The following is a 24,814-nucleotide window of genomic DNA, read 5'->3' as shown; positions in this document are numbered from 1 at the left end:
ATGATGATCCATAGTTAAATTCACTAAAGAACTTAGTTTAAAACGGTTACCAGCATAGAACCATTGAAAATTATAGGTGGAATTTACTTGTTGTTTGTTACAATAAAACTTATTACAAGTCAATACTTTTATTCACTCACTCTTTTCTCTCCACTAATCGGCTATATATAGAAGTAAGCAGTTCTTGCAAACAAGGAGGATCAGGTTTATCCATAACATCAATTTGCACATAATACTATACTCCATGTCAGTTATAGCAAGATAACCATAATGTCCAATTCCCTTTCACTCACATTTATTTATTGGAAAGAAGAAAACATTTTCATTCAATATTGTCATAATAGAAAATACATTAGTCTTTTTTATTGTTTTTACATATTTGTTTGGCAAAGAGAATTGTCTACCACTTTGTGTGTATAATTTGCACCCTAGAGTTTTCAATAATCCGAGACAAAAACATAACTTATTCAACCCCTTGTTGGAAATAATACTGAGAGGGGGTGTGAATCAGTATTATTACATTAATAAAAAATTTTCATTTCCATATTCAGATTCATATATGCTACTTCCACAACTTCTTATGATCCAGTTAGTTGATCCTTAATGAGTGCATTAGAACATTATCAACCATATTAACAGTAAAATGGTGTAGTAAAATAGAACAGATCATCACACATAAGTCACACACATGAACACCATGATATAAGGTGGAAACCCAATGTGGGAGAAAACCACCTGCTACAAGTCATCTCAATCTTCTTCTTAATAAGAAAATCCTTTTACAATATTAGTACTGGTGCAGCCTTATACCAGTACAGGAGCTACAACCCCCTTTGCTCTTGTACTAGCTTAGATACTAGTACGTAGGCGCCAGCCTACAATCTTCTCTCCTCTAGGTACCACGTTTCATTAATTTTCATACTGGATACACTGAACATCAAAAACCCATCAACTACACTTGCATCATCAATCTTTGAATTATCCAATACTGAATCAATGCTTTCACCAAAGCCAACCCGCATACATATCTGCAAATATTTCCTTATAACTTTGCAGTATACCCAGATCATAACATGTGTACAATAAAACATGCATCAATAATTCAGATCTATAAATTCATTCTTTCAAATATTTAGTTAACCCAGATTATTAGATTTATAGATCAAGCGTGTGCCACATATCACAGCTCAAAATCATATAGAGATACTACTATTTCTGCCTTAAGATTTGACCCATCAATAGAACTTATCCTTCTCCTTACGCTCAAGTTCCTTCTTCATTCAGATCCAGATCTGCACCATAACCCAATCACAATATTCCAGATCTAGCACTTTATCAGATATTCAATAATTCAGATGATGCTTTGCCAAATGATCTCCTTCCTCTTTTATAGTCTTAGGCCTTTCACAATACCACGGTCCAAAACCATAATAACAGAATACCACGAACCGAATACTTGGGATCAACACTTTTGAATGCAATACCACGGGCCAAAACCATAGGATCAAAAACTGTCGGATTAATACCATGAACCAATCATGAAAGTGTGTGAACTTTTCTCTCACATGAAAGTGCGTAAACTTTTCTCTACATGAAATAAAATTTTCTTTGCATAAAAGTGCGTGAACATTTCTCCACATGAAATAAACTCTTCTCTACATAAAAGTGCGTGAACTTTTCTCTACATGAAATAAACTTTTCTCTGCATAAAAGTGTGTGAACTTTTCTCTGCATAAAAGTGCGTGAACTTTTCTCTACATGGAATAAACTTTTCTCTGCATAAAAGTGCGTGAACTTTTCTATACATGGAATAAACTTTTCTCTGCATAAAAGTGCGTGAACTTTTCTCTACATGAAGGAAACTTTGTTGCACATAATTTATCAAAAAAAATTATCATTTGTGTGATTTGGCATCAAGGACAACACTTGTCTCATAATGCCAAAAACCTCCCCCTTTGGACTTGTCATACTGAGAATTGTCATCTGATATCTCTTCCGTAGATTCATCTAGATATATATAAGTGAGTTGATCTTCTATGAGTTGTTTGCCATCAAGTACAACACATGCATCATAATGCCAACAATCTCCCCCTTTGGACAATATGGCAACAATGCCAAATCACTCTCCCCCTTTGACATCAAGGGCAAAGGGCGAACCAAGATATTCTCTTTCCTAGATAAACATTCCGCTGTCCATACTCCCCCTGAGTACCTACTGAAATCTCTGAATGAGCTCCCCCTTTGTATATGCCAAGGTGTACCAATCTGTCCATGCTACATGCTGAAAGCTCTGTTCTTGCTGAATTGTGTTGTTCATGCTCCCCCTGTCTGTAAGCAAAGTCTGCAAAAAAAGGTGTTCTACAAGAACATGACTCTATACATTATACGTGACCATCCTAGCACCAAATACTCATACATACATCCATCTCCCAACCAAGTGGGGATATACCAGAAAATGAAAACCAAGTACATTACATCATTCATCCCAGGCTTAGTGGGGAAACCAACATAGGCCGTTACATGACCTTGATATGACTGAAATATTTCATCAAATGACTACAATAGATAGAGACACATTATTACATCATGAGTCTTGATATGACCTTTACATCGAATGATATAAATGACATTTATAACAGAGACCAAACACCTAAATAAGATCATGATAAACATCAGCAACGACACTGAATGATATCCTCCATAGCATCTGTCACCAGCAACTTGTATTAGTGCATGAATCATCAAGGTATGTCCGTATCAACTCATCCTTTTGAACAGAATTCTGTATATACAGAATCATTCACATTCTATCATATGTGAGAAACACCATAGCCATCCATATCTGCATGAACCAAGTATCATCAATTGGGAATAACTGCATTAATCAACATATGTACGAAACAACCTATCATATAGGTAAGAACTCATCATCATCATGTCTAATAGTCAGCCAACAATCCTCATCCATATACGAGTTGTAAGATCCTGAGAACCAGTACAGATAAGACTATCATTTGGAGCAACAGCCACAGAATTGATGTCCTTATCATGAGCTGCGACTGCAGCCTGTGATGAAAGCTTGATTGACTTACTAATACCACCGAAATCTAGTACGCTAGCAAAACTCCATAATTTTATTGTGCGATCACTGCTCCCACTCACAAAGAAGTTCTTAGCTTTTGTTGAGAAGGCAACAGCTCCTACAACACCCATGTGCCCTGCTGCTACACATATGCAGGATTTTCTCTCTGTATCCCAAATTCTTACTGTGTGATCTATTGACCCAGAAGCTAACAGGATATGTCCAGAAAAAACAACAGTATCTAGACAAAGAACTATGTCTGTGTGTCCTGGCAACTCGTATACACATGTCATCAATGAAAGGTCATACATGCGCACCTGCTCCAGATTTGTTGCAACTGCAAGAAACGTCTCCTCATCCCCAAGAAATTTCAAGTCCACTATCTCCTCATTGTAACCTATAAGACGTTTGCTGACCTTTAAATCACATTTTCCTTCATCACTCTTGTTAACACCCAGGTTGTTCCCTATGACTCCCAAGGGAATACGGCCGGGGTAACCACTAACCAATCTTTGGATCACAGTTTCTAGCCAAACTGTAATCAGAGAGGGCTCTCTCTTTATGATTTGTCTCTGTTATGATGGTGTTTTTAGGCTAGCTATTATGCTCAGGTTTTTGTTTATGTTTTGGTTGAAGGGTTTCTTTCAGGTCTTATGATATAGTGTTTAGATAGTGAAATACCATTGGGAAATGGAGTCTGGAGTTGTGAAATGATTTGATATGCAGGATTGGTGGTGTTCGAACTGCAGGGCCTATTGTGTATTTTAGACAAACAAAGTTAGCTTAAATGGTGATGTATGTCAACCAACAGAAAGCAATTAAGAATTTTCTATTAAGTTGGTGAGGTGAAGGTGAACACACTGCACAGGAGCAAAGCTTGAATTCCTGTGACAAAGGCCACTGTGAAAGGTGTATTCTGAAAGTGCAGCAATTAAGAATTACACTTATCTAGATTACAGCTGAAGAAAACATTCATAAACAACACAGATTGAACTCAGGGTACTCAGTGAATAAATCCTGAAAGTTATTCTTTTTCCTTGTTGCTTAGTATTGAAAATCAGATAACATATATGGATTTTAATAAAACAACTAATTAACAGAGAGAGTTACAGAGACTTATTGTATGGTGAAATACACAGGAATCCAGCAGTTATCAAAAAACACCAGAACGCATTCAACACTTCAGAAATCCGAGAAATTCCATCACTTTCTTTATTAAACTTCTGAAAGGATTACAGCATAAGAATTTCTTTAGGAGAAATCAACAACAACCCTTGCAAGCTCATGCGAAGGGGACTTTATAGGAATGTTTATACAAAATATCTCAGGCATTGAGTCATCTGAGAGAGGAAATATCTTCATAACTTCGTATAGAAAGTAGAAAAGAAGTTATTACAACTTTGAATGCAGCATAAATGCCCTTTATGTCTGTCAGAGGATAATGTGACCTTTGGAGGTCAGTGAGTCGGTTGAGCCACTTTGCTTTAATGCTGGAGAACACGTCTTTATGCTTGTTGCGCTGTATTTTCTCGGGTTTGCCACCTGAGATTGTGATTGCTGCTGTGGTGACCGAATAACCCTGCTGAGTTGGCTCAGCCTTTATCTTTCCTCTGTATGCTTATCTACCAAAATTCTGCCTGTGTGTGACTACTTATGAACTGGACAGAAATTATCATTTACAGGTTCTGGCTTGATAATATTATCTGTGTCAAATTTTTCCAGACTTCCTGTGTGGGCAATTGGTGCTTCACAATTGCCTCTATGGTTTCATCTGCTTCTGTATACTTAAAAAAGTTTGGAGGCACATCGAACAGATGATTGATCTCATTCATAATAAAAAATAGGTTGTCCACCCTATTGTATAAAGTTTGCCCTGATGCTGGCCCTGATTCTGCTGAAGTGCTGGGCTGTTTTGCAATTTGTCCTGCAGCATGGGCATCAACCCTCTTGATGTAGTTTTCAAGGGTAAGCAGTCTTCCTACACTGCTTAATATGCTGGGGAGGCCTCTGTTCTGTAATGCCTGAAATCTGTCCATGAACTTGTTGATTTCAGTCTGCATATCCTGGGTTCTTCTTTCCAGTGTTCCAACCAGGTTTCTTAGTGTCAGGACCCTTTTAACCATTGAGATTGTCTCAGTCCTGTGAGCAATTCCCATGGTGGCCAGTTGAGAGCTTGTCCTGTTATTTAAAATATTTATCATTCTGGTGGCAGCATCAGGCATGTTGCCAAGACTTGCTCTAGCTCTGTGTATTTCCCTGTTTGCCTTTGTAATAAGTATTGTTTGTTCATCTATAGTCTCGATGTACTGCCACTGATTGGTGATAGACCGGCCAATATTGGACCAAAGGACTGCTTTTAGCTCTGCAGTCACCTTTTCTAGTGTGAGCTCCTTCTCAAGCTCAGTTATCCTCTTCTTTAGAGCTTTTATCTCTCGTTCCTTTTCAGCTGCATTCTGTTTGCTCTTATCATATCTCTCATTTATTTTAGCCAAAGATTCTTTGGCTGAATTGAGCTCCAGCATTTGAGCTTCCAGGACTTGAATTTCATTTTGGAGTTTCTGCATATCCAGACTATGAGTCTGTTCTGTTGCTGGTGCAGTTGTTGATGTAGTTGGTGCTGTAGGCCCTGTTTGCTGAGGAGGAGGGGCAGTTGTTGGAGCAGCTTCTTCAAGATTGATTATTTCAGGAGGAGGCTAGGAGGTTTGACCCTCTTCTTTTTGTTTCAATGCTGCCTGTAGTGTTGCCTTTGCAGCCTCTGATTCTCCTAGTTTTTCTTGAGTCCGGATTAGCTCCTTGTACAGAGATATCAACAGGGTTGCTGCCCTTCACCCTGCTGCTCCATCTCTTCTTGTTGCTGCACTAGGGTTTCCATTTCCTCTTCGGTCATAGGAGGTGGCTGTTCCACCTGCTTTTCTTTGCCCTTGTTGACTGTCTGTGGAGGATTCATGGCAGCTTGATGATGTTTTGTTGAGGACGAGGCAGCTGCTCCAAGTTGTTTTTTGTATGAGAGGGGAACCTGTCCATAAGTTTCTAAGTCAGCATTCTTTTGAATATCTCTAGCTTCTTTTTCTAACAGCTGTTCCTCAGTAAATTCCTCTTCTAAGGTTCCCTCTTCCCAGCTTAATGTATTGGCATACTGCTCAATCTCAGGCTACCTTACGTGTGAATAGCTGCCCAATTTGTATTTTATCCTCCTGAGGGAGACAAAGTGATTGGGGTCATAGGGTATCCATTCAAAGCTAGTTTGTAGTCTGAGGCCCTCTAGGATTCTGTCTGCCTCTTTCCATCCCTCCTCTTTTCTGTTGTATAGGAAAGGGCCCAGCTGGCTCCTTACTTTTAACTGTGACTTCTTGTTCTTGCTTTGAAAGTGGAGGTAGTCGACATTCCCAAACTTCCTGAAATATTCTAAGGAAAAAAGCCTCATGGGGACATACCTTGGCAACCTAAAAGGCTTCAACTCACAGCCATATATTCTGATGACTGTGTGGTCTTGGTAGAGGTACCAATTACCAATGCTGTAGGTTTTGTTCAGGTGGAGAATTCTCCTCATGTCATCAGTTAACCTTGGAGGAGGAACACCATGCAATACTGTCATGGCTGGATGAATGAATAAGTCAATGAACTCGGAGTATGTATATGGTGACACAGAGGGACAATGAAAGACAGAGGTCCAAAACACAACTGACCTTGGATTTCCCTGGGCATTGACTTGCTTCAAGGGAATAGAGAAGCTGGCTGGCTGATAAAACAAGAATAGGTGGTATATGTATGAAGTATACCTGAACAGTCTTTCCCTCTTCAAATTCATAAACTGGTCATGAATCTTATCTGCAATGTATGTAGCATAATCATAATGTACAGTTGGGGGCTTACCAGGAGAGAATATAGACAGCATTACCATTATGATTTCATCCACATCCTCCAGTCCCTTGAACCCTAGGACATAGCTGATCAAATCCACTAACATTCTGCCCAATTCATTCAAGTACTGATATCCAATAGGAGGAGTTCTGATGGCTTCAGAGCCTGGTTGTACAAACAGCTGGTTGATTTTGATGAGTTGGTCATTTGACAACTTGTTCCCCTTCTTTATCAAGTTCTTCATGTGGAGGGGGGTCAATGGCTTTGCAGTATGGAAGTGCAGCATCTCATTTATACTCTCAGTGGTGATATGGAACAGGACTGAGCCTGTAGGGCTGAGGACAGCTCTTTGGCCTGGGTCATAGCACTCCTGGCATCTGTAGATCAACTCTGGCATAGGATTTACCTGAGGGAGGTTGTAGATGGGCAAGTTTGAGTCCCAAATCCCTAAGATGTCTGCTCCACTAAGGTGCTGGGCTTTCAACTCATTCAGCATCTGAATATTATATTTGGAGCCCAATGGAAACCAGTCTAGCATTTGATAATCCATATCTCCCAGGGCTTTCCATTCTAATTCCTGGTGAGGGGCATTGAGAGGCTTGATGTTCAGTGCAATTGGAGTCTCCATGGTCTATTCAGTTTCTGTCTTGCAGGTGAATTAGTTTCAAGTGAGCAGTATAGCACAAAGGTGAGTTTTTGCAATGCAACTGTGAATTATGGGGAGCAAAGGGTGGAGTGGACGCGCAACAATTGAAATACTGCTCGAATTATGAATAAGACCAATGTCTGGTCTCCCTCTGTCTTCTATGGCAGGTTTTAAGTATCTTGACCAACTGTCTCACGTTTGCGCGAGCAGTTTACAGTTTCTTAACCAAAACTCGGGAAATGAAGGCTCTGATGGCGGTTTCAAGGTTGCAATTGTAATTAGAAGTGTTGCAGAGGAAAACTGTCGGTGAAATAGTGAGTTTCAGTGTTTCTTAAGTGTTCTAAGCATTTTACAGTGAATTTAGGTGTATGGAGGATGAACTATGAGAAATACCTGGCTAACCGCGAACAGAGGTCGTAACTGTGGGTGTAATTGGTGCTCTGGAGGTCTTCAGGACGTTTCCCGCAGGTGGCGCAGTCCAGGACGTAAAAATAACATGCAGAGGAAACAGTAGCAAATGAGTGAAAAGTACACAAAAACGCGTTTTTTGGCTAAATATGGACTTTTTGCAATTTGGCGCTTTTTCTGTGATGACGTCAGCATGACGTCATAGGGTGGGGTCAGCCTTGGATGACGTCATCGGATGAGGTGGCGGGCTGCCATTGGTCCACGGGGTGACGAGGTGGCAGGCACGATGGCATGGATGCGGACAAAAGTGTGATGCGGTGGCAGGCAGGGTGATGACGTGTAGATTACGCTGGACCCTCAAACCGGGCGGTGAGGGACCTAACGGTTACGGTTTAGCCCTAGCTGCCACGGTTTCTCGGGGCGGTTATGATATGGACCCGCATTTGTTAGAGATTGCTCCGAGAGCCCTTAATGGGCGACGCGTGGCCGCGCCCTGACGTAACGCAACGTCACTTTCTCGGGCGCTAAACCTCTGTCGCGGGGGCCGCTCCGATATTAATACGGACCGTCGGATCTCTTGGTTCTGATCCGACGATGGACGGGGGAATGATATGTTCGGGGGATATGCATGTGGGCGGATACTTTTTTATTATTTATTTTTGGGAGCAGCGCCCGGCGAAAACCTTCGGATATGCGTTTTCACAATGTTTTCAGTGTATTTCAAAAAATAAACCAAATGCATGTGCCAACTTTGGTTTAAACGGTCAAAAATGGGTTTTTTGGGTCTTTTCTTGGCAAATATTGGCTTAGTGAGTGGAATGACTTGAGGCAAGGGGGGGGTAGATGAGGTGTAGGTTTATCCAAGTGACCAGATGTCACTTTGATCCCTGACATAGGACTTATTGGCTATAATGCCAAGGGGAGGGGTATTTATACAAAATTTGGGGTTTATACACCATGGTGTTTAATATTAGTAGGGGAGAGGTGATATAGGGATTTATATAGTAAAGTTAGAGTTAATATGGATGAGGGGAATGAAGGGGGAAAACACTGAATTTGTTTGTAGAACACTTGGTTTAAAGAGTAGGTCAAAATGAAAAGATTTTTACACAAGAAATGTGGCTTCTAAAGGATTAAGAACCACTATGAAACCATAATCTCTTCCATGAATCTCAGCTGTTGGGGGAGTGTTAGTAATGAAGTGGAGGGGGGAAGGAGGGAGGTTAGTCATGCTCCTTGCTGTAACTTGATGAAGATGAACACCTTGTCAATTGATAGACTTTGCCTTGGTAAGCACAGTTAACACATCTGAAATGGTAAAGATAACCTTTCTGCAACCCCAACTACTTACCCAACTACTTGCCTAGCATTTTTTATTTCTTCTTAGAGGGTGCACTTGGACTTGCAGACCCTTACTTGCCTTTTCTTTTCTTTGGCTTTTTCCTTTTGTTCTTTCTATCTACTTCTACCCTTATTTCTTCCGAGGTCCCAGATTAAACTGTTGGGAGCCTTCTCTTCTCTACCTGAACTACTTGTCTGCCAAGATTAAACAGTTTGGACAGACTCCTTTCTCTATTCTACAACTGCAAATTTAAACCATGGAATGATCCAGATTAAACTGTTGAATCATCCATCAAAATTTGAAGTTCATACCAAGCTATAAGCATAGATTGAGTTCTCTTGGAAATATGTGATCTTTGAGTCATCAAAGCAGAGCATATTTGGTCCTTTCATAGCCAATCATGAAATATGAAACCTATTGGTATAGGTAGCTAACAGTGGCTCCACATGGGGATGGTGTTTCTTTTGAAAGACCAAGAACAGCAGGTCATAATGCCTTGGCCTTTTACTGCTTTTATGAACTTGAAGTTTTGCTGCCTTGAAGTGCCCAAATTGTGTGCTTTTCTTCTTGGTAAACCTCTGATTCTTTTCACCTTTTGCTGACAACTAATAGCACTTGAGAAACTGCATTTTACAATTAAACAGAAAGTAATATATACATTTGGGTATGTACAATGGAGGGCTTATGCTGCACTTAGGGGTGGTATTCAAAATAGTGCTTCAGCATCCTACCATTCACAGGACCTTCATCCAAGTCAGTTTCAGTTAGACTCTTAAGGAAATAAGTATTGTTTCCTTGTACTGCTTGGACAGCAAATGGTCCTCTCCAAAGGGAATCGAATTTTCCATGTTTTCCCTTCTCCTCTCTTCTTGCATCCCACTTGAGGACTTTGTCACCAATGCTGAAGTCTTCTGCCTTGGTTCTTCTGTCAAAGGCCTTCTTCAATTTCTCTTGTAAAACTTGGACTCGGCTGAAGACTTGGTCCCTAGTTTGCTGTAAACAAATTATCTGATTGATCCTTCTTTGCATATCATTAGGTTCTGCTTGGCTTTCTTGAAGAAGTTTCATAACAGGCACTCCTAGTGATGAGGGAAATTTGGCTTCTAGTCCATAAACCAACTCATATGGGCTGGTCCCTATTGATCTTTTTGTTGTTAGTCTATCTGCCCATAAGGCATTGACTAGTTTCTTGTGCTAGTTCTTTTTGTTCTCTTCCAGCACCTTCTTTATGATATTTACCAGGCTTTTATTTGATGACTCAGCAAGGCCATTTCCTTGGGGATAGTATGCCATAGAATGGCCCAAAGTAATATGCAATTTGTGACAGAAATTCACCATTTTCTTGGATCTGAAAGCAGCAGCATTGTCTGTAATGATTTTATCAGGGCAGCCAAATCTAGCCAGTATGTTGTTTTCCAAGAACTGAATGATTATTGAGTCATTTTCTTGTCTGCATGGGGCAGCTTCAATCCACTTAGTGAAGTAGTCTGTGGTTGTTAAGATCCATCTATGTTGGCCTGAAGATGAGGGATGAATTTCCCCAATGAAGTCCAACCCCCATTGTTGAAAAGGTCTCTCTGTTGCAATAGGCCTTAAAGGGAGTGGCAGCAGTTGTCTCTTTCCCTCAAACACTTGGCATTTATGACATGATGTGATGAATTTTTTGACATCAGAGAACATGGTGGGCCAGTAGTATCCAGCCCTTAGTACTTTATCCACAGTGGACTTCCAGTACAAGTGTCCACCACAGTCTCCTGCATGAAACTCTTGCATGATATTGTTAATCTCATTTTCCATTAAACAGTGCAGCAATATACCTTCATGGTTTTTCCAAAGCAAATTGCCATCCATCACACAAAATCTTGATGTTTTCATTTTTAAGAACCTACACTTAGTTTTGGACAGTCCTGGGGGAGCACACAGGTTTTGTAACACATAACAGATATCAGAATACCAGGGGGATTGTTCAAAGGCTACATTGATCTTTGGAGTCGCCAGCTCTGTTTCACTGTCCAGCTGATTGATGTCTAAGGCTTGAAAATTTGTCTCTGTCATTAATTTGGCCAAGCCTTGCCCTTTTATTAGTTTTGTTGGTTTTATTTCAATGTCAAATTCCAAAATGCTGGCAATCCATTTTCCTCTTCTGCCTTCTAAATTCTCTTGGGTGAGAATGTCTTTGACAATAGGACTTGGCACATATGCTTTAACATGGGAATAACGGATATAAATCCTAAAGTCTTTAATTGCTTTGACTAAAGCATAAGCTTGCTTTTCCATGATTTGATACTTTAAAGGTGCATCTCTAAGAGCTTTGCTAAAGAAAGCAATTGGCTTCTCATTTCCTTGGTCATCTTTTTGTAATAGAACAACAACAATAGTATGTTGGGAGGCAAAAGAGAAAATGATAAACTCTCTGTCAAACTGAGGATTGGTCAGGACTGGGGTTTGGGTAAGGGCCAATTTTATACTTTCAAATGCTTGATTGGCTTCAACAGTCCACTTCACCTTTGAATCTTTTTTCAGCATGTTATTTAATAATCTGATTAGCTCTTCTAGGTTTGGGATAAACCTTCTCAAGAAATTGATTTTTCCCAAGAATCCTTGTAATTCTTTGACATTCCTTGGGTGAGGCATTTGCAGGATAGCTTGTATCCTATCTGGGTCAATTCTAATGCCATCTTTTGAGATGATGTGTCCTAAGAGCTTGCCTTCTTCTAGACCAAAGAGGGACTTCTTAGGATTCAAGGAGATTCCATATTTTCTGCATTTTAGGAAGATCTGTCTCAAATGTTTTATATGTTCTTGGTCTGATTTTGAAAAAGGTGTTAGGTCGTCTAGATAAATGACTAAAAAGTCATGAATTTCCTTGGCAAAGGCAATATCCATTGCTCTTTGAAATGTTGCCCCTGCATTCTTTAATCCAAAAGGCATCTTTACATATTTGAAAGTTCCCCATGGAGTTGTAAATGCCGTTTTGTCCTGATCATCAGGGTGAACTAAGATCTGGTTGAAACCGGAAAACCCATCCAGTAATGAGATCCTTGAGGCCCCTACCACCCTTTGAAGAATGTAATCCATCTTGGGTAAGGGGTAGTTATCTTTTAAGGATACTTGGTTTAGATTCCTTAAGTCCACACACAGCCTGATCTCAAATGTCTTCTTTCTTGTAGGGACTAAGTTGGAGATCCATTCAGAGAATCTGATTGGTGCTATGATGCCTGCTTTGAACATTTTTTGTACCTCCAGTTCCATTGCTGGGAGAAGCATAGGATTGATTCTCCTCAGTTTTTGTTTAAAGGGCTTTTGATCTGGTTTGAGAGGGATAGTGTGTTGGATTACAGAGGTGTCATAGGACTTTAGGTCCTCATAGCTCCATGCAAAAACATCCTGGAATTCTTTGAAGAGGTCAATGTATTTTGGCTTTTGGTCAGGGGGTAAGGAAGCAGATAATTTAATTATCTTGGGTTTGTCAATTGTACCTATGTTACATTCTTCAATGGCTGCATTTTTGGTTTTCTGGGAATATCATTTGAGTCAAAGATGTCTTCTAGTGGAGTTAGGCCCGTTGGTAGAAAATTGTCTTTCAGCTCAATGATTTCAGTTTCTGCATTGGCCACTTCCTCTTCACAGTTAATTTGTTGAAGTTGCTGGATGTTTTCTATATCGAAAATAGTTGGATTCAACATTTGTTTTGCAGTTCTAGGTGATATTGGCTGAGCAGTCTGTTGAAACTGTATTTGTGATGGACATGCTCCATCAAGTATTTGTGATTGACTTGCTGTCTCAAGTATTTGTGATTGACTTGCTATCTCATTGTCAATATTTAGTCCTGCAAATTCTTGCTGCAGAGTTAAAAAATGGTTTATTTGCTTGTCATCCTCAAATACTTGCCAATCATTGATGTTGTTTGGTATGGAGGGTCTGTGTTTTACTTCAGCTGTGAAACAATGGTGGGGCTGCAAGGGCAACTTGCAGGTACTTGCAAAGGTGGCTAAACTATGAGCATGTAGATTTTGAGTTCTGGGAATTTTAGTAATTTGGAATTCAGAGAAAAAGTTTAGTACCTCAGCAACAGCAGACCTATAAGTCCTTAGTCTTTTTTCATTGGTGACAAAGTTTCCTTTCACTTGTTGGATAACTAAATCTGAATCTCCCATGATTGAAACCCTGGCAGCTTGTAGGCATTTTGCCAACTTGAGTCCTAGTAAAAGGGCTTCATATTCTGCCATGTTATTAGTGCATCTGAAATTCAGTCTATAGGCTCTGCCTTCTGCATGACTATTTTCTTTATTGTGTACCCAGACTCCAGCTCCTGCCCCTAATTTGTTGACTGAGCCAACAAATTCAAGGAACCATAGAATATCTTGTTGGGAAGGAGGTTTTATGATCTGTTCATGGGCTGGTAATGTAAGTAGCAATTGTGGTTTTTTCTCTAGCTTGTCATCTAGGGTAGTCTCATCATTTAATTGGATGTTCTTGACAACTAAGGCAGCAGCACTATCTAAAGTTTGATTCACTGTTGTTTCATAAGTGATACTACTTTCATTTGCATCTTCCTCTTGTATGAATATCTTGGTTTCAACTTCACCTTTGGAGGGAGTAGTTGTATCATTGAAGAGAATGTATGAGTCTATGTCTGAATGGACAGCATATATAGGAAAATTTTGAGGTTTTTCTTCACTGCTGACCATGTACTTCATTAGTGTTTCTCTGTACAGTCTTTTTGGTTGCCCAAAGACAGAGATGGTGGCATATGACATGTCTAATTGTAGGGAACCTTGGAGTTTGGCACCCCATGATCTTGATAACAGCATTCCATACTTAGGTGGGATATCAGCAACTTCCACATCCATTAGGATTGTCTTGTTTGGGTATTGAACTAGAGAGACACATAAGTCTTTTATGAGACCTAGACACTTGACTTGGATAGAGTCAAAGGAAAACAGATCCTTGTATGGTCTTGTTATGTCTAAATTCAATCTCTCCATTACTGCTTTTGGCATGAGATTGTGAGAGGCACATGAGTCAAACATTGCATTATGTAATATTTTGTCATGAATATGTAAACTGACATAGAACGGCAGTACCCCTGTGACTACTGTATTTCCATCCACTTATGGGCCAAACAGGAGTTCTGGGGTGTCATCCAGCACGTTGACATCATCTTTGTTGCTAGTGAGTTGAAGGGACCTTTTGATTTGTAATTTATAAATGCCATGCTTGGCTAATTCCACAAGAGGAATAGCTATCTTTATTTTGCCAATTTCTGTTTCAAGATCAAAAGGTTTTTCAGATTGGGTCTTGGGGTTATAGGTGACAGTTCTTTCCTTGTTCATTACATCTTCTTCCTGATTTTTGTTTTGACCTTGGGACTTATCCTTTTTACTCATCTCTTGAGGAGTAACGTTTAGATTAGGATGAGAAGGTGAAGTGTCCAGAGACTGCTGTTTTAAAGGCAGTGGTCCAGTGATCTCCTCAACAATCACTTCTTCTGTAGATGAATTTGTTTTGTCGTTAGGTTCTGTGACTATAACTCCTTTAGGCTGCTGATTATCCTTTTTCTTTTCAGGCTGGGTAACATTCACTGTTCTACTCCTTAGCTTGTACTGTTTATGGACTTCATAAACAGTAGTGTCATAGCCTTGTTTAAAGTCAAAGGATTCACCTGATTTAGTTTGGAGCAGTTTGATTTCCTCATCCTCATGATCTTCTTGTGTTAAGAAAACTTGACTTTCACCATCCAACCCTATTAAATTAATCTCCGGATCTTCATTGGGCTCTGCTGAAGTGGAGGTTTCAGCATAATTTTCTTGGAAAGGGGGTCTTATTTCTTGATCAGCACTGGTTTTGCCAATGCCTGGGTTTTGGGTTCTCCTAAAATTTGGATTCCTAGGAGGGTTGTTCTGTGGTGCTTCCCATGATGACTTTCTTTCAACCGATTCCACTCTATCACCTAGTCTTTTCATTCCATTTAATATGGCATCAAGTTTTTGGTCAAAGTCAGAGGGTTCTTCTTTGAAAATAGTCCTCTTTTCCAACCTTGCCCTGTTTCTTTTGGCAATCAGGTTGGCTTCCACTGTGACAGCAACCCTTTGGGCTTCTTCCAAGGATTGAGAGTCTCTTTCCTTCAATTGATAGGCCATGTCAGGGTCAAAACCATCAGGGAATTTGTACAAGGCTAAATCAGGAGGAGGCCTTAGATTCTGTGGAATTGAGTTATATACATTGTTAAATCTTGCACAATACTCCAAAACAGTCTCTTGGGGACCTCTTTTGATAGTGTCATATTCCCCAAGTATGTGGAGAGGATCTTTCTTCTTCTCCCATCTACTGGTGAAGGCTTGATATAGTTCAGCAGGAGTTGTAATGGAGTTTGCATTCAGGGATCTAAACCAAGTTCTTACATCCCCAGTTAGGCTTTGGACAAACATCCTCATTCTGACACTGTCATCATCTATTTAATAGGTCTCAAAATGGTCTTGCATCCTTTTGGCATGCTGGGCAGCTGTTAGAGGGCCATTGGAGTCAAAATATGAAATTTTGGTTTGGTAATCTTGGGGTAGGGCTGCAGCATTAGCTGGTATCTGCAGTGATGCATATCTGTTGGCCATATTTACAGGATTTGGAGGATTTACAAGGGCGGCTGGGACAATAGGAACAGTGGGTATCACAGGGGTAACAGGTAAGGGTGAACTTAGAAGGTTGATCAAGGGGATATGTGCAGTGGATGAAGGTATGAGAGGGGGACTTTGAGATGTGGATGGTGAACTAGGGGAACTAGGGGTAGAGCTAAAAAGGACCTTGCACGGAGTAGGTATGAGGCTAGGATGACCTGGCTCTGAAGTCAAATCAGCAGGCTGCTCCTGCTTTTGCTGCCTCCTAATGTTTCTTGGGATGGTATTTGGATTATCAACAATGGTAGGTGGATTAGGGTCAGGATTTGCCCTAGTGTGCCGAGGGTTTTTCTTAGGAGCCAGTTTCTGACTGTTTTTTAGGATTTTGCGGGAAATTTTTTATATCTGAAGGACTGGATGAAGATTTTGGAATGGCTATATATTCTCAGAGCTAAGATGAAGATTCCCTAAACAAGCTCCTCCCTGACACTGTTAATGTGATACAGAAACAGATCAAAGGCCTCTTGACTTATTTCAAGCTTGATAGTAGCTTATGGAAGATATATAGTAATTAAAAAATCTCAAGCACTCCCCAGTGGAGTCGCCAATTATGTTAACACCCAGGTTGTTCCCTATGACTCCCAAGGGAATACGGCCGGGGTAACCACTAACCAATCTTTGGATCACAGTTTCTAGCCAAACTGTAATCAGAGAGGGCTCTCTCTTTATGATTTGTCTCTGTTATGATGGTGTTTTTAGGCTAGCTATTATGCTCAGGTTTTTGTTTATGTTTTGGTTGAAGGGTTTCTTTCAGGTCTTATGATATAGTGTTTAGATAGTGAAATACCATTGGGCAATGGAGTCTGGAGTTGTGAAATGATTTGATATGCAGGATTGGTGGTGTTCAAACTGCAGGGCCTATTGTGTATTTTAGACAAACAAAGTTAGCTTAAATGGTGATGTATGTCAACCAACAGAAAGCAATTAAGAATTTTCTATTAAGTTGGTGAGGTGAAGGTGAACACACTGCATAGGAGCAAAGCTTGAATTCCTGTGACAAAGGCCACTGTGAAAGGTGTATTCTGAAAGTGCAGCAATTAAGAATTACACTTATCTAGATTACAGCTGAAGAAAACATTCATAAACAACACAGATTGAACTCAGGGTACTCAGTGAATAAATCCTGAAAGTTATTCTTTTTCCTTGTTGCTTAGTATTGAAAATCAGATAACATATATGGATTTTAATAAAAAAACTAATTAACAGAGAGAGTTACAGAGACGTATTGTATGGTGAAATACACAGGAATCCAGCAGTTATCAACAGACACCAGAACACATTCAACACTTAAGAAATCCGAGAAATTCCATCACTTTCTTTATTAAACTTCTGAAAGGGATTACAGCATAAGAATTTCTTTAGGAGAAATCAACAACAACCCTTGCAAGCTCATGCGAAGGGGACTTTATAGGAATGTTTATACAAAATATCTCAGGCATTGAGTCATCTGAGAGAGGAAATATCTTCATAACTTCGTATAGAAAGTAGAAAAGAAGTTATTACAACTTTGAATGCAGCATAAATGCCCTTTATGTCTGTCAGAGGATAATGTGACCTTTGGAGGTCAGTGAGTCGGTTGAGCCACTTTGCTTTAATGCTGGAGAACACGTCTTTATTCTTGTTGCACTGTATTTTCTCGGGTTTGCCACCTGTGATTGTGATTGCTGCTGTGGTGACCGAATAACCCTGCTGAGTTGGCTCAACCTTTATCTTTCCTCTGTATGCTTATCTACCAAAATTCTGCCTGTGTGTGACTACTTATGAACTGGACAAAAATTATCATTTACAGGTTCTGGCTTGATAATATTATCTGTGTCAAATTTTTCCAGACTTCCTGTGTGGGCAATTGGTGCTTCACAATTGCCTCTATGGTTTCATCTGCTTCTGTATACTTAAAAAAGTTTGGAGGCACATCGAACAGATGATTGATCTCATTCATAATAAAAAATAGGTTGTCCACCCTATTGTATAAAGTTTGCCCTGATGCTGGCCCTGATTCTGCTGAAGTGTTGGGCTGTTTTGCAATTTGTCCTGCAGCATGGGCATCAACCCTCTTGATGTAGTTTTCAAGGGTAAGCAGTCTTCCTACACTGCTTAATATGCTGGGGAGGCCTCTGTTCTGTAATGCCTAAAATCTGTCCATGAACTTGTTGATTTCAGTCTGCATATCCTGGGTTCTTCTTTCCAGTGTTCCAACCAGGTTTCTTAGTGTCAGGACCCTTTTAACCATTGAGATTGTCTCAGTCCTGTGAGCAATTCCCATGGTGGCCAGTTGAGAGCTTGTCCTGTTATTTAAAGTATTTATCATTCTGGTGGCAGCATCAGGCATGTTGCCAAGACTTGCTCTAGCTCTGTGTATTTCCCTGTTTGCCTTTGTAATAAGTACTGTTTGTTCATCTATAGTCTCGATGTACTGCCACTGATTGGTGATAGACCGGCCAATATTGGACCAAAGGACTGCTTTTAGCTCTACAGTCACCTTTTCTAGTGTGAGCTCCTTCTCAAGCTTAGTTATCCTCTTCTTTAGAGCTTTTATCTCTCGTTCCTTTTCAGCTGCATTCTGTTTTCTCTTATCATATCTCTCATTTATTTTAGCCAAAGATTCTTTGGCTGAATTGAGCTCCAGCATTTGAGCTTCCAGGACTTGAATTTCATTTTGGAGTTTTTGCATATCCAGACTATGAGTCTGTTCTGTTGCTGGTGCAGTTGTTGATGTAGTTGGTGCTGTAGGCCCTGTTTGCTGAGGAGGAGGGGCAGTTGTTGGAGCAGCTTCTTCAAGATTGATTATTTCAGGAGGAGGCTAGGAGGTTTGACCCTCTTCTTTTTGTTTCAATGCTGCCTATAGTGCTGCCTTTGCAGCCTTTGATTCTCCTAGTTTTTCTTGAGTCCGGATTAGCTCCTTGTACAGAGATATCAACAGGGTTGTGGCCTCTTGATCATGCCTTTGCTGGGCCACATCATCTGTTTGAGGGTGGATTGTGGCAGGGAGTTTCATCTTTCTCCTCAATGCTGCCATGTCAGCATCCCTCAACTTCAATATCTCTTGGATCCCTTTGATATCTTTGGGATCATGTCCAATCTCAATGATTATTTCTTCCAAGGACCTTATTCTGTTGTCCTTTGCCTGGGATGATGCCCTCTCCAACTCCAGTTGAGAGGATGTATTGTTAAGGCTATTTTGTAGCCTATAGTTATCCAAGGTCTGGTCTGCCAGGGAAGCATAGACCATCTCACCCGTTTGCTTGTGCAGTTCTATTTTGTCCATTGGGTGGATATCCTTGGCAAGGACTTCCAAGTTAGTCCTCAAATAATCAGAGGCAGTTTGGGGCTGTACTGCTGTTGGCATGAAATGACTCATAATCATTTTGCCTCCCTGCACATCATATGCAGACATGAGTCTTTGTTGATTGGTGGGGGCCAAGTTTAGCAGATGGTTGTACAGCTGTCTTTTGATGGGCTCATTTCTCATCTTAATATCGATGAACTATTGTTTAATACTAGGCCCACCTTCCCTTTGCTGCCTGGAGGAACTTACTTCTCCTCCCATTGCCCTATCCTGTTCCTGTTGAAATGAACTCGCTGATGTTTCCCTGCTGGGTGGGACCATACCCAGCGGCTGCCCTATTGGCATCTCTTCCTCTGAAAGAGGATTGATTCTCTGCCTCTTCTCCCCATGAGTTGCTGACGTTGTAAGGGGAGTTTCTCTGTCCCTTTTCCTGCTTGTGTCCTCCTTTTGTGGTGTCTGGAGTGTGGATGCCTCAGCTGAAGTCTCTTGCCTTGGAGGCTCAGTTTGTTCAGTGGACTTAGGGGCTTCCACTGTTTTCTTTTGCTGGGCAGGCTGTTCCTGCCTTTGTTCGTTTTGTTGTTGCTGCTCCTCTTGCTGCGGCCCTTCACCCTGCTGCTCCATCTCTTCTTGTTGCTGCACTAGGGTTTCCATTTCCTCTTCGGTCATAGGTGGTGGCTGTTCCACCTGCTTTTCTTTGCCCTTGTTGACTGTCTGTGGAGGATTCATGGCAGCTTGATGATGCTTTGTTGAGGACGAGGCAACTGCTCCAGGTTGTTTTTTGTATGAGAGGGGAACCTGTCCATAAGTTTCTAAGTCAGCATTCTTTTGAATATCTCTAGCTTCTTTTTCTAACAGCTCTTCCTCAGTAAATTCCTCTTCTAAGGTTCCCTCTTCCCAGCTTAATGTATTGGCATACTGCTCAATCTCAGGCTGCCTTACGTGTGAATAGCTGCCCAATTTGTATTTTATCCTCCTGAGGGAGACAAAGTGATTGGGGTCATAGGGTATCTATTCAAAGCTAGTTTGTAGTCTGAGGCCCTCTAGGATTCTGTCTGCCTCTTTCCATCCCTCCTCTTTTCTGTTGTATAGGAAAGGGCCCAGCTGGCTCCTTACTTTTAACTGTGACTTCTTGTTCTTGCTTTGAAAGTGGAGGTAGTCGGCATTCCCAAACTGCCTGAAATATTCTAAGGCAAAAAGCCTCATGGGGACATAGCTTGGCAACCTAAAAGGCTTCAACTCACAACCATATATTCTGATGACTGTGTGGTCTTGGTAGAGGTACCAATTACCAATGCTGTAGGTTTTGTTCAGGTGGAGAATTCTCCTCATGTCATCAGTTAACCTTGGAGGAGGAACACCATGCAATACTGTCATGGCTGGATGAATGAATAAGTCAATGAACTCGGAGTATGTATATGGTGACACAGAGGGACAATGAAAGACATAGGTCCAAAACACAACTGACCTTGGATTTCCCTGGGCATTGACTTGCTTCAAGGGAATAGAGAAGCTGGCTGGCTGATAAAACAAGAATATGTGGTATATGTATGAAGTATACCTGAACAGTCTTTCCCTCTTCAAATTCATAAACTGGTCATGAATCTTATCTGCAATGTATGTAGCATAATCATAATGTACAGCTGGGGGCTTACCAGGAGAGAATATAGACAGCATTGCCATTATGATTTCATCCACATCCTCCAGTCCCTTGAACCCTAGGACATAACTGATCAAATCCACTAACATTCTGCCCAATTCATTCAAGTACTGATATCCAATAGGAGGAGTTCTGATGGCTTCAGAGCCTGGTTGTACAAACAGCTGGTTGATTTTGATGAGTTGGTCATTTGACAACTTGTTCCCCTTCTTTATCAAGTTCTGCATGTGGAGGGGGGTCAATGGCTTTGCAGTATGGAAGTGCAGCATCTCATTTATACTCTCAGTGGTGATATGGAACAGGACTGAGCCTGTAGGGCTGAGGACAGCTCTTTGGCCTGGGTCATAGCACTCCTGGCATCTGTAGATCAACTATGGCATAGGATTTACCTGGGGGAGGTTGTAGATGGGCAAGTTTGAGTCCCAAATCCCTAAGATGTCTGCTCCACTAAGGTGATGGGCTTTCAACTCATTCAGCATCTGAATATTATATTTGGAGCCCAATGGAAACCAGTCTAGCATTTGATAATCCATATCTCCCAGGGCTTTCCATTCTAATTCCTGGTGAGGGGCATTGAGAGGCTTGATGTTCAGTGCAATTGGAGTCTCCATGGTCTATTCAGTTTCTGTCTTGCAGGTGAATTAGTTTCAAGTGAGCACTATAGCACAGAGGTGAGTTTTTGCAATGCAACCATGAATTATGGGGAGCAGAGGGTGGAGTGGACGCGCAACAATTGAAATATTGCTCGAATTATGAATAAGACCAATGTCTGGTCTCCCTCTGTCTTCTATGGAAGGTTTTAAGTATCTTGACCAACTGTCTCATGTGTGCGCGAGCAGTTTACAGTTTCTTAACCAAAACTTGGGAAATGAAGGCTCTGCTGGCGGTTTCAAGGTTGCAATTGTAATTAGAAGTGTTGCAGAGGAAAACTGTCGGTGAAATAGTGAGTTTCAGTGTTCCTTAAGTGTTCTGAGCATTTTACAGTGAATTTAGGCGTATGGAGGATGAACTATGAGAAATACCTGGCTAACCGCGAACAGAGGTCGTAACTGTGGGTGTAATTGGTGCTCTGGAGGTCTTCAGGACGTTTCCCGCAGGTGGCGCAGTCAAGGACGTAAAAATAGCATGCAGAGGAAACAGTAGCAAATGAGTGAAAAGTACACAAAAACGCGTTTTTTGGCTACATATGGACTTTTTGCAATTTGGCGCTTTTTCTGTGATGACGTCAACATGACGTCATAGGGTGGGGTCAGCCTTGGATGACGTCAGCATGACGTCATCGGATGAGGTGGCGGGTTGCCATTGGTCCACGGGGTGACGAGGTGGCAGGCACAATGGCATGGATGTGGACAAAAGTGTGATGCAGTGGCAGGCAGGGTGATGACGTGGAGATTACGTTGGACCCTCAAACCGGGCGGTGAGGGACCTAACAGTTACGGTTTAGCCCTAGCCGCCACGGTTTCTCGGGGCGGTTATGATACGGCCCCGCATTTGTCAGAGATTGCTCCGAGAGCCCTTAATGGGCGACGCGTGGCCGCGCCCTGACGTAACGCAACGTCACTTTCTCGGGCGCTAAACCTCTGTCTCGGGGGCCGCTCCGATATTAATACGGACCGTCGGATCTCTTGGTTCTGATCCGACGATGGACGGGGGAATGATATGTTCGGGGGATATGCATGCGGGCAGATACTTTTTTATTATTTATTTTTGGGAGCAGCGCCCGGCGGAAACCTTCGGATATGGGTTTTCACAATGTTTTCAATGTATTTCAAAAAATAAACCAAATGCATGCGCCAACTTTGGTTTAAATGGTCAAAAATGGGATTTTTGGGTCTTTTCTTGGCAAATATTGGCTTAGTGAGTGGAATGACTTGAGGCAAGGGGGGGGTAGATGAGGTGTAGGTTTATCCAAGTGGCCAGATGTCACTTTGATCCCTGACATATGACTTATTGGATATAATGCCAAGGGGAGGGGTATTTATACAAAATTTGGGGTTTATACACCATGGTGTTTAATATTAGTAGGGGAGAGGTGATATAGGTATTTATATAGTAAAGTTAGAGTTAATATGGATGAGGGGAATGAAGGGGGAAAACACTGAATTTGTTTGTAAAACACTTGGTTTAAAGAGTAGATCAAAATGAAAAGATTTTTACACAAGAAATGTGGCTTCTAAAGGATTAAGAACCACTATGAAACCATAATCTCTTCCATGAATCTCAGCTGTTGGGGGAGTGTTAGTAATGAAGTGGAGGGGGGAAGGAGGGAGGTTAGTCATGCTCCTTGCTGTAACTTGATGAAGATGAACACCTTGTCAATTGATAGACTTTGCCTTGGTAAGCACAGTTAACACATCTGAAATGGTAAAGATAACCTTTCTGCAACCCCAACTACTTACCCAACTACTTGCCTAACATTTTTTATTTCTTCTTAGAGGGTGCACTTGGACTTGCAGACCCTTACTTGCATTTTCTTTTCTTTGGCTTTTTCCTTTTGTTCTTTCTATCTACTTCTACCCTTATTTCTTCCGAGGTCCCAGATTAAACTGTTGGGAGCCTTCTCTTCTCTACCTGAACTACTTGTCTGCCAAGATTAAACAGTTTGGACATACTCCTTTCTCTATTCTACAACTGCAAATTTAAACCATGGAATGATCCAGATTAAACTGTTGAATCATCCATCAAAATTTGAAGTCCATACCAAGCTATAAGCATAGATTGAGTTCTCTTGGAAATATGTGATCTTTGAGTCATCAAAGCAGAGCATATTTGGTCCTTTCATAGCCAATCATGAAATATGAAACCTATTGGTATAGGTAGCTAACAACTCTCATCCAGATTGTAAAAGAGAAAATGCTGATCAGTAGTAACACACATCACTCCTTGAGTGAGGGGTAGTAGAACAGCAGATACAAAGCCTCCCTTCAACTCGTCTTTGTCAGAGCTAATTATTGCATCCGAGGACTTCTGCTCATATAAGCACAGAGCACCTTCTGAATACCATATACGAACAATGCCATGTTCCCCTACTGTCAAAAAAAAAATTACACTGGAGTCGCACCACTTTTCTTTTGATTTTCCGGCAATGCCTGGCTTTGGTTCATAACAGACATGAGCCTAGAACCAGTTGGCAAAACACAAACAGTTTCTAGTGGTTCATATGTTGGTATTGTTTCCCGGCAGTGATAATCACGCAGGTCCCATATATTTACAACCTTATCTCTACCACCACTGAGCAGATTCCAACCATTTTCAGAGATGCTAAACTCGTCACAGTAGAAAAATGCTTTTCCAGCACAGAAATGCACTTCTTAGCAACAATATCCCATACTCGAACCGTTGCATCATCAGTTCTGGAAAACAGCAAAAGGCAATGGGGATCCGGATGTAATATCACTGTAGTTACAACTCCTTGATGCCCTCGAAATGAATGTGTGCAGTAGCCTCCATCCACACCCCAGACAAGAATACTTCTATCTGCACCAGCTGTAGCAAGCAATCCTCGAAAAGCATCACATTCCATGTCTGCCACAGGACCATTATGTGCCTTCCAGGTTCGTTTGCAGGTGGCTGAGGATAAATCCCAGAATTTGATTTGAGTACTACGGCTTGCTGAGAAAAAATACTTGTTATCAGGAGTGAGTGCGAGCACAACAATAAGCTCTGAATCTCCCTCCAACGTATTTTTGACAGAACCGGTGGCTAAGACTACCACTTTTACTTCATCGTTGGACTCACACACTAAGAATGAACCGTCCGAAGACAACCTGAATGGACCCCCTTTGTAAAATTGCTGCAGAGCAGTAACACACTTGAAATTCTTCTTCGAGTGATAATGCCCATATTTTGATTGTCTTG

At 41.1% G+C, this 24,814-nt stretch overlaps 1 pseudogene; it reads right to left on the bottom strand.

The window, feature by feature from the left end:
• Positions 1-2,880: 2,880 nt before the first annotated feature.
• On the bottom strand, positions 2,881-24,800 carry LOC149200222 (protein TORMOZ EMBRYO DEFECTIVE pseudogene; annotated as a pseudogene).
• Between the last annotated feature and the right edge of the window lie 14 nt (positions 24,801-24,814).

Source organism: Pinus tabuliformis, chromosome 2_1, assembly GCF_031772625.1.
Source record: "Pinus tabuliformis cultivar Carrire ecotype Pingquan chromosome 2_1, CPIR1, whole genome shotgun sequence".
NCBI lineage: Eukaryota > Viridiplantae > Streptophyta > Pinopsida > Pinales > Pinaceae > Pinus > Pinus tabuliformis.
The sequence above is the reverse complement of the archived record's forward strand: the minus strand, read 5'-3'. Positions and strand labels throughout refer to the sequence as shown.